We start from the raw sequence: 10,288 nt of genomic DNA on the forward strand, positions 1-10,288 counted from the left end.
TCCCAGGACAAATTGTGCCAGGACAATTTGTCCTGGGGACAAATTGTCCCCAGGACAAATTGGCCCGAGGACAAATTGTCCCAGGACAAATTGTCCCCAGGAAAAATTGTCCCAGGACAAATTGTCCCAGGACAAATTGTCCCCAGGAAAAATTGTCCCAGGACAAATTGTCCCAGGACAAATTGTCCCAGGACAAATTGTCCCCAAGAAAAATTGTCCCCAGGACAAATTGTCCCAGGACAAATTCTCCCAGGACAAATTGTCTTAGGACAAATTGTCCCAGGACAAACTGTCCCCAGGACAAATTCTGAATAAATGCAGAATTAATTCAGAATTAATTCCGAATTAATGCAGAATTTATTCTGAATTAATGCAGAATTTATTCGGAACTAATGCCGAATTTATTCTGAATAAATGCGGAATTTATTCTGAATTAATGCAGAATTTATTCTGAATTAATGCAGAACTTATTCTGAATTAATGCAGAATTTATTCTGAATAAATGTAGCATTTATTCTGAATTAATTCAGAATTAATTCTGAATTAATGCAGAATTTATTCTGAATTAATGCAGAATTTATTCGGAACTAATGCCGAATTTATTCTGAATAAATGCGGAATTTATTCTGAATTAATGCAGAATTTATTCTGAATTAATGCAGAACTTATTCTGAATTAATGCAGAATTTATTCTGAATAAATGTAGCATTTATTCTGAATTAATTCAGAATTAATTCTGAATTAATGCAGAATTTATTCTGAATTAATGCAGAATTTATTCTGAATAAATGCAGAACTAATTCTGAATTAATGCAGAATAAATGCGAAATTTATTCTGAATTAATGCAGAATTAATTCAGAATTTATTCTGAATAAATGCAGAATTAATCCTGAATTAATGCAGAAAAAATGCGGATTTTATTCTGAATTAATGCAGAATTTATTCTGAATTAATGCAGAATTAATTCTGAATAAATACAGAATTAATTCTGAATTAATGCGGAATAAAAGATCGTGAACTTACGTAGACAAGGTGCTTTAGCTTTCTTTTCAACATTCTATATTCTTTACGAGAGCTACGCTGCCATGAAGCATCCATGATCGTATGTAAGGTGAAGAAAACGACAGGCGCTCCGTCGTGAGTCGACGATACGTCGGCGATCGTTCTAAAAGATCGCTCGTACACCCCGAAATGCCATGACGACGAAAAACTTAGCAATAACCGTTCAGAACGTGACGGAACACGACAAGAAGTCGATCAAGAACCTCAAACTCGCTCGCTAAGCGATGCACAGGAGACGAACGACGAGCAGGGCTTTTCGAGTGTAACGCGCGCTAAAACATCGCGAAAAAATCTCACATTCTCTGAATAAACACAGAAATTATTCTGACTTAATGCAGGCTTTATTCTGAATTAATTCAGAATTTATTCTGAATTAATTCAGAATTTATACTGAATTAATGTAGAATTTATTCTGAATTAATGCAGAATTTATTCTGAATTAATGCAGAATTTATTCTGATTTAATGCAGAATTTATTCTAGATTCACGCAGAATTAGTACTGAATTAATGTAGAATTAATGAAGAATTAATGAAGAATTTATTCTGCATTAATTCAGAATAAATTCAGCATTAATTCAGAATAAAATCTGCATTAATTCAGAATAAATTCTGCATTAATTCAGAATAAATTCAGCATTAATTCAGAATAAATTCTGCATTAATTCAGAATTAATTCTGAATTAATGAGGAATTTATTCTGAATTATTGCAGAAATAATTCTGAATAAATGCAGAAGTAACTGTAAATTAATGCAGAATAAATGCGGAATTTATTCTGAATTAGTGTAAAATTTATTCCGAATTAATGCAGAATTTATTCTCAATTAATGCAGAATTAATTCTGAATAAATGCAGAATTAATTCTGAATTAACGCAGAATAAATGCGGAATTTATTCTGAATTAATGGAGAATTTATTCTTAATTAATTCAGTATTTATTCTGAATTAATGCATAATTTATTCTGAATTAATGCAGAATTCATTCTAAATAAATGCAGTATTTATTCTGAATTACTTCAGAATTTAATCTTAATTTATTCTGAATTAATGCAGAATTTATTCTGAATTAATGCATAATTTATTCTGAATTAATGCAGAATTTATTCTGAATTAATGCAGAATTTATTCTGAATTAATGCAGAAATAATTCTGAATAAATGCAGAATTAATTCTGAATAAATGCAGAATTAGTTCTGAATTAATGCAGAACAAATGAGGAATTTATTCTGCATTATTGCAGAATTTATTCTGAAATAATTTAGAATTTCCAGGACAAATTGTCCCAAGGACAAATTGTCCCAGGACAAATTGTCCCAGGACAAATTGTCCCAGGACAAATTGTCCCCAGGACAAATTGTCCCCAGGACAAATTGTCGCAGGACAAAATGTCCCAGGACAAATTGTCCCCAGGACAAATTGTCCCCAGGACAAATTGTCGCAGGACAAAATGTCCCAGGACAAATTGTCTCAGGACAAATTGTGCCAGGACAATTTGTCCTGGGGACAAATTGTCCCCAGGACAAATTGTCCCAGGACAAATTGTCCAGGACAAATTGTTCCAGGAGAAATTGTCTTAGGACAAATTGACCCAGGACAAATTGTCCCCAGGACAAATTGTCCAAGGACAAATTCTTCTAGGACAAATTGTCCCCAGGACAAATTGTCCTGGGATCAAATTGTCCTGGGGACAAATTGTCCCAGGACAAATTGTCCCAGGACAAATTGTCCCCAGGACAAATTGTCCCCAGGACAAATTGTCCCCAGGACAAATTGTCCCCAGGACAAATTGTCCCCAGGACAAATTGTCCCAGGACAAATTGTCCAGGACAAATTGTTCCAGGAGAAATTGTCTTAGGACAAATTGACCCAGGACAAATTGTCCCAGGACAAATTGTGCCAGGACAATTTGTCCTGGGGACAAATTGTCCCCAGGACAAATTGTCCCCAGGACAAATTGTCCCCAGGAAAAATTGTCCCAGAACAAATTGTCCCAGGACATATTCTGAATAAATGCAGAATTAATTCTGAATAAATGCAGAAATAATTCTGAATTAATGCAGATTTTATTCTGAATTAATGCAGAATTTATTCTGAATTAATGCCGAATTAATTCTGAATAAATGCAAAATTAATTCTGAATTAATGCAGAATTAATTCTGAATTAATTCTGAATTAATGCGGAATAAAAGATCGTGAACTTACGTAGACAAGGTGCTTCAGCTTTCTTTTCAACATTCTATATTCTTTACGAGAGCTACGCTGCCATGAAGCATCCATGATCGTATGTAAGGTGAAGAAAACGACAGGCGCTCCGTCGTGAGTCGACGATACGTCGGCGATCGTTCTAAAAGATCGCTCGTACACCCCGAAACGCCATGACGACGAAAAACTTAGCAATAACCGTTCAGAACGTGAAGGAACACGACAAGAAGTCGATCAAGAACCTCAAACTCGCTCGCTAAGCGATGCACAGGAGACGAACGACGAGCAGGGCTTTTCGAGTGTAACGCGCGCTAAAATATCGCGAAAAAATCTCACATTCTCTGAATAAACACAGAATTTATTCTGACTTAATGCAGGATTTATTCTGAATTAATTCAGAATTTATTCTGAATTAATTCAGAATTTATACTGAATTAATGTAGAATTAATGAAGAATTAATGAAGAATTTATTCTGCATTAATTCAGAATAAATTCAGCATTAATTCAGAATAAAATCTGCATTAATTCAGAACAAATAATGCAATAATTCAGAATAAATTCAGCATTAATTCAGAATAAATTCTGCATTAATTCAGAATTAATTCTGAATTAATGCAGAATTTATTCTGAATTTTTACGGAATTTATCCTGAATAAATGCAGAAGTAATTCTAAATTAATGCAGAATAAATGCGGAATTTATTCTGAATTAATGTAAAATTTATTCTGAATTAATGCAGAATTTATTCTGAATTAATGCAGAATTAATGCTGAATAAATACAGAATTAATTCTGAATTAATGCAGACTAAATGCGGAACTTATTCAGAATTAATGCAGAATTTATTCTGAATTAATTCAGAATTTATTTTAAATAAATGCAGAATTTATTCTGAATTAATTCAGAATTTAATCTGAATTTATTCTGAATTAATGCAGAATTTATTCTGACTTAATGCAGAATTTATTCTGAATTAATGCAGAATTTATTCAGAATTAATGCAGAATTTATTCTGAATTAATGCAGAATTAATTCTGAATTAATGCAGAATTTATTCTGGATTAATGCAGAAGTTATTCTGAATTAATGCAGAAATTATTCTAGATTAATGCAGAATTTATTCTGAATTAATGCAGAATTTATTCTCAATTAATGTAGAATTAATTCTGAATAAATGCAGAATGAATTCTGAATAAATGCAGAATAAATGAGGAATTTATTCTGCATTATTGCAGAATTTATTCTGAATTAATTTAGAATTTCCAGGACAAATTGTCATAGGACAAATACTGAAAGGAAAAATTGTCCCAAGGACAAATTGTCCCTGGACAAATTGTCCCAGGGCAAATTGTCCCCAGGACAAATTGTCCCCAGGACAAATTGTCCCAGGAAAAATTGTCCCAGGACAAATTGTCCCCAGGACAAATTGTCCCCAGGACAAATTGTCCCAGAACAAATTGTCCCCAGGACAAATTGTCCCAGGACAAATATTCCCAGGACAAATTGTCCCAGAACAAATTGTCCCCAGGACAAATTGTCCCAGGACAAATTGTCCCAGGACAAATTGTCCCAGGACAAATTGTGCCAGGACAATTTGTCCTGGGGACAAATTGTCCCCAGGACAAATTGTCCCCAGGACAAATTGTCCCCAGGAAAAATTGTCCCAGAACAAATTGTCCCAGGAGATACTCTGAATAAATGCAGAATTAATTCTGAATAAATGCAGAAATAATTCTGAATTAATGCAGATTTTATTCTGAATTAATGCAGAATTTATTCTGAATTAATGCCGAATTAATTCTGAATAAATGCAAAATTAATTCTGAATTAATGCAGAATTAATTCTGAATTAATTCTGAATTAATGCGGAATAAAAGATCGTGAACTTACGTAGACAAGGTGCTTCAGCTTTCTTTTCAACATTCTATATTCTTTACGAGAGCTACGCTGCCATGAAGCATCCATGATCGTATGTAAGGTGAAGAAAACGACAGGCGCTCCGTCGTGAGTCGACGATACGTCGGCGATCGTTCTAAAAGATCGCTCGTACACCCCGAAACGCCATGACGACGAAAAACTTAGCAATAACCGTTCAGAACGTGAAGGAACACGACAAGAAGTCGATCAAGAACCTCAAACTCGCTCGCTAAGCGATGCACAGGAGACGAACGACGAGCAGGGCTTTTCGAGTGTAACGCGCGCTAAAATATCGCGAAAAAATCTCACATTCTCTGAATAAACACAGAATTTATTATGACTTAATGCAGGATTTATTCTGAATTAATTCAGAATTTATTCTGAATTAATTCAGAATTTATACTGAATTAATGTAGAATTAATGAAGAATTAATGAAGAATTTATTCTGCATTAATTCAGAATAAATTCAGCATTAATTCAGAATAAAATCTGCATTAATTCAGAACAAATAATGCAATAATTCAGAATAAATTCAGCATTAATTCAGAATAAATTCTGCATTAATTCAGAATTAATTCTGAATTAATGCAGAATTTATTCTGAATTTTTACGGAATTTATCCTGAATAAATGCAGAAGTAATTCTAAATTAATGCAGAATAAATGCGGAATTTATTCTGAATTAATGTAAAATTTATTCTGAATTAATGCAGAATTTATTCTGAATTAATGCAGAATTAATGCTGAATAAATACAGAATTAATTCTGAATTAATGCAGAATAAATGCGGAACTTATTCAGAATTAATGCAGAATTTATTCTGAATTAATTCAGAATTTATTTTAAATAAATGCAGAATTTATTCTGAATTAATTCAGAAATTAATCTGAATTTATTCTGAATTAATGCAGAATTTATTCTGACTTAATGCATAATTTATTCTGAATTAATGCAGAATTTATTCAGAATTAATGCAGAATTTATTCTGAATTAATGCAGAATTAATTCTGAATTAATGCAGAATTTATTCTGGATTAATGCAGAAGTTATTCTGAATTAATGCAGAAATTATTCTAGATTAATGCAGAATTTATTCTGAATTAATGCAGAATTTATTCTCAATTAATGTAGAATTAATTCTGAATAAATGCAGAATGAATTCTGAATAAATGCAGAATAAATGAGGAATTTATTCTGCATTATTGCAGAATTTATTCTGAATTAATTTAGAATTTCCAGGACAAATTGTCATAGGACAAATACTGAAAGGAAAAATTGTCCCAAGGACAAATTGTCCCTGGACAAATTGTCCCAGGGCAAATTGTCCCCAGGACAAATTGTCCCCAGGACAAATTGTCCCAGGAAAAATTGTCCCAGGACAAATTGTCCCCAGGACAAATTGTCCCCAGGACAAATTGTCCCAGAACAAATTGTCCCCAGGACAAATTGTCCCAGGACAAATATTCCCAGGACAAATTGTCCCAGAACAAATTGTCCCCAGGACAAATTGTCCCAGGACAAATTCTCCCAGGACAAATGGTCTCAGGACAAATTGTGCCAGTGTCCTGGGGACAAATTGTCCCCAAGACAAATTGTCCCCAGGACAAATTGTCCCCAGGACAAATTGTCCCCAGGACAAATTGTCCCAGGACAAATTGTCCAAGGACAAATTGTCCCAGGACAAATTGTCCCAGGACAAATTGTCCCCAGGACAAATTGTCCCCAGGACAAATTGTCCCAGGACAAATTGTCACAGGACAAATTGTCCCCAGGACAAATTGTCCCAGGACAAATTGTCCCAGGACAAATTGTCCCTAGGACAAATTGTCCCAGGACAAATTGTCCCAGGACAAATTGTCCCAGGACAAATTGTCCCAGGACAAATTGACCCAGGAAAAATGGTCCCCAGGACAAATTGTCCCAGGACATATTCTGAATAAATGCAGAATTAATTCTGAAGAAATGCAGAATTTATTCTGAATTAATGCAGATTTTATTCTGAATTAATGCTGAATTTATTCTGAATTAATGCAGAATAAATTCTTCATTAAGTCTTCATTAATTCTACATTAATTCAGTACTAATTCTGCGTGAATCTAGAATAAATTCTGCATTAAATCAGAATAAATTCTGCATTAATTCAGAATAAATTCTGCATTAATTCAGAATAAATTCTACATTAATTCAGTATAAATTCTGAATTAATTAAGAATAAATTCTGAATTAGTGCAGAAATAATTCTGAATAAATGCAGAAGTTACTGTAAATTAATGCAGAATAAATGCGGAATTTATTCTGAATTAATGTAAAATTTATTCCGAATTAATGCAGAATTTATTCTCAATTAATGCAGAATTAATTCTGAATAAATGCAGAATTAATTCTGAATTAACGCAGAATAAATGCGGAATTTATTCTGAATTAATGGAGAATTTATTCTTAAATAATTCAGTATTTATTCTGAATTAATGCATAATTTATTCTGAATTAATGCAGAATTCATTCTAAATAAATGCAGTATTTATTCTGAATTAATTCAGAATTTAATCTGAATTTATTCTGAATTAATGCAGAATTTATTCTGAATTAATGCATAATTTATTCCGAATTAATGCAGAATTTATTCTGAATTAATGCGGAATTTATTCTGAATTAATGCAGAAATAATTCTGAATAAATGCAGAATTAATTCTGAATAAATGCAGAATTAGTTCTGAATTAATGCAGAATAAATGAGGAATTTATTCTGCATTATTGCAGAATTTATTCTGAATTAATTTAGAATTTCCAGGACAAATTGTCCCAAGGACAAATTGTCCCAGGACAAATTGTCCCAGGACAAATTGTCCCAGGACAAATTGTCCCCAGGACAAATTGTACCAGGACAAATTGTCCAAGGACAAATTGTCCCAGGACAAATTGTCCAAGGACAAATTGTCCTCAGGACAAATTGTCCACAGGACAAATTGTCCTCAGGACAAATTGTCCCAAGACAAATTGTCCCCAGGACAAATTGTCCCCAGGACAAATTGTCCTAGGACAAATTCTCCCAGGAAAAATTGTCCGAGGACAAATTGTCCCCAGGACAAATTGTCCCAGGACAAATTGTCCCCAGGACAAATTGTCCCCAGGACAAATTGTCGCAGGACAAATTGTCACAGGAAAAATTGTCCCCAGGACAAATTGTCCCAGGACAAATTGTCCCCAGGACAAATTGTCCCCAGAACAAATTGTCCCAGGACAAATTGTCCCAGGACAAATTGTCCCCAGGACAAATTGTCCCCAGGACAAATTGTCACAGGACAAATTGTCCCCAAGACAAATTGTCCCCAGGACAAATTGTCCCCAGGACAAATTGTCCTAGGAAAAATTGTCCCAGGACAAATTGTCCCAGGACAAATTGTGCCAGGACAATTTGTCCTGGGGACAAATTGTCCCAGGACAAATTGTCCAAGGACAAATTGTCGTAAGACAAATTGTCCCAGGACAATTTGTCCCGAGGACAAATTGTCCTGGGGACAAATTGTCCTGGGGACAAATTGTCCCAAGACAAATTGTCCCAGAACAAATTGTCCCCAGGACAAATTGTCCCAGGACAAATTGTCCCAAGGACAAATTGTCCACAGGACAAATTGTACCAGGACAAATTGTCCAAGGACAAATTGTCCCAGGACAAATTGTCCAAGGACAAATTGTCCTCAGGACAAATTGTCCCCAGGACAAATTGTCCTCAGGACAAATTGTCCCAAGACAAATTGTCCCCAGGACAAATTGTCCCCAGGACAAATTGTACCAGGACAAATTGTCCAAGGACAAATTGTCCCAGGACAAATTGTCCAAGGACAAATTGTCCTCAGGACAAATTGTCCCCAGGACAAATTGTCCTCAGGACAAATTGTCCCAAGACAAATTGTCCCCAGGACAAATTGTCCCGAGGACAAATTGTCCTAGGACAAATTCTCCCAGGAAAAATTGTCCCAGGACAAATTGTCCCCAGGACAAATTGTCCCAGGACAAATTGTCCCCAGGACAAATTGTCCCCAGGACAAATTGTCGCAGGACAAATTGTCACAGGAAAAATTGTCCCCAGGACAAATTGTCCCAGGACAAATTGTCCCCAGGACAAATTGTCCCCAGAACAAATTGTCCCAGGACAAATTGTCCCAGGACAAATTGTCCCCAGGACAAATTGTCCCCAGGACAAATTCTCACAGAACAAATTGTCCCCAAGACAAATTGTCCCCAGGACAAATTGTCCCCAGGACAAATTGTCCCAGGAAAAATTGTCCCAGGACAAATTGTCCCAGGACAAATTGTGCCAGGACAATTTGTCCTGGGGACAAATTGTCCCAGGACAAATTGTCCCAGGACAAATTGTCGTAAGACAAATTGTCCCAAGACAATTTGTCACGAGGACAAATTGTCCTGGGGACAAATTGTCCCCAGGACAAATTGTCCCAAGACAAATTGTCCCAGAACAAATTGTCCCCAGGACAAATTGTCCCAGGACAAATTGTCCCAAGGACAAATTGTCCACAGGAAAAATTGTACCAGGACAAATTGTCCAAGGACAAATTGTCCCAGGACAAATTGTCCAAGGACAAATTGTCCTCAGGACAAATTGTCCACAGGACAAATTGTCCTCAGGACAAATTGTCCCAAGACAAATTGTCCCCAGGACAAATTGTCCCCAGGACAAATTGTCCTAGGACAAATTCTCCCAGGAAAAATTGTCCCAGGACAAATTGTCCCCAGGACAAATTGTCCCAGGACAAATTGTCCCAGGACAAATTGTCCCAGGACAAATTGTCCCAGGACAAATTGTCCCCAGGACAAATTGTCCCCAGAACAAATTGTCCCAGGACAAATTGTCCCAGGACAAATTGTCCCCAGGACAAATTGTCCTAGGACAAATTCTCCCAGGACAAATTGTCCCAGGACAAATTCTCCCAGGACAAATTGTCTTAGGACAAATTGTCCCAGGACAAATTGTCCCCAGGACAAATTGTCCCAGGACAATTTGTCCTGGGGACAAATTGTCCCCAGGACAAATTCTGAATAAATGCAGAATTAATTCCGAATTAATTCCGAATGAATGCAGAATTT

The sequence above is a fragment of the Oscarella lobularis genome, chromosome 10 (assembly GCF_947507565.1).
Source record: "Oscarella lobularis chromosome 10, ooOscLobu1.1, whole genome shotgun sequence".
Classification (NCBI taxonomy): Eukaryota; Metazoa; Porifera; class Homoscleromorpha; order Homosclerophorida; family Oscarellidae; genus Oscarella; species Oscarella lobularis.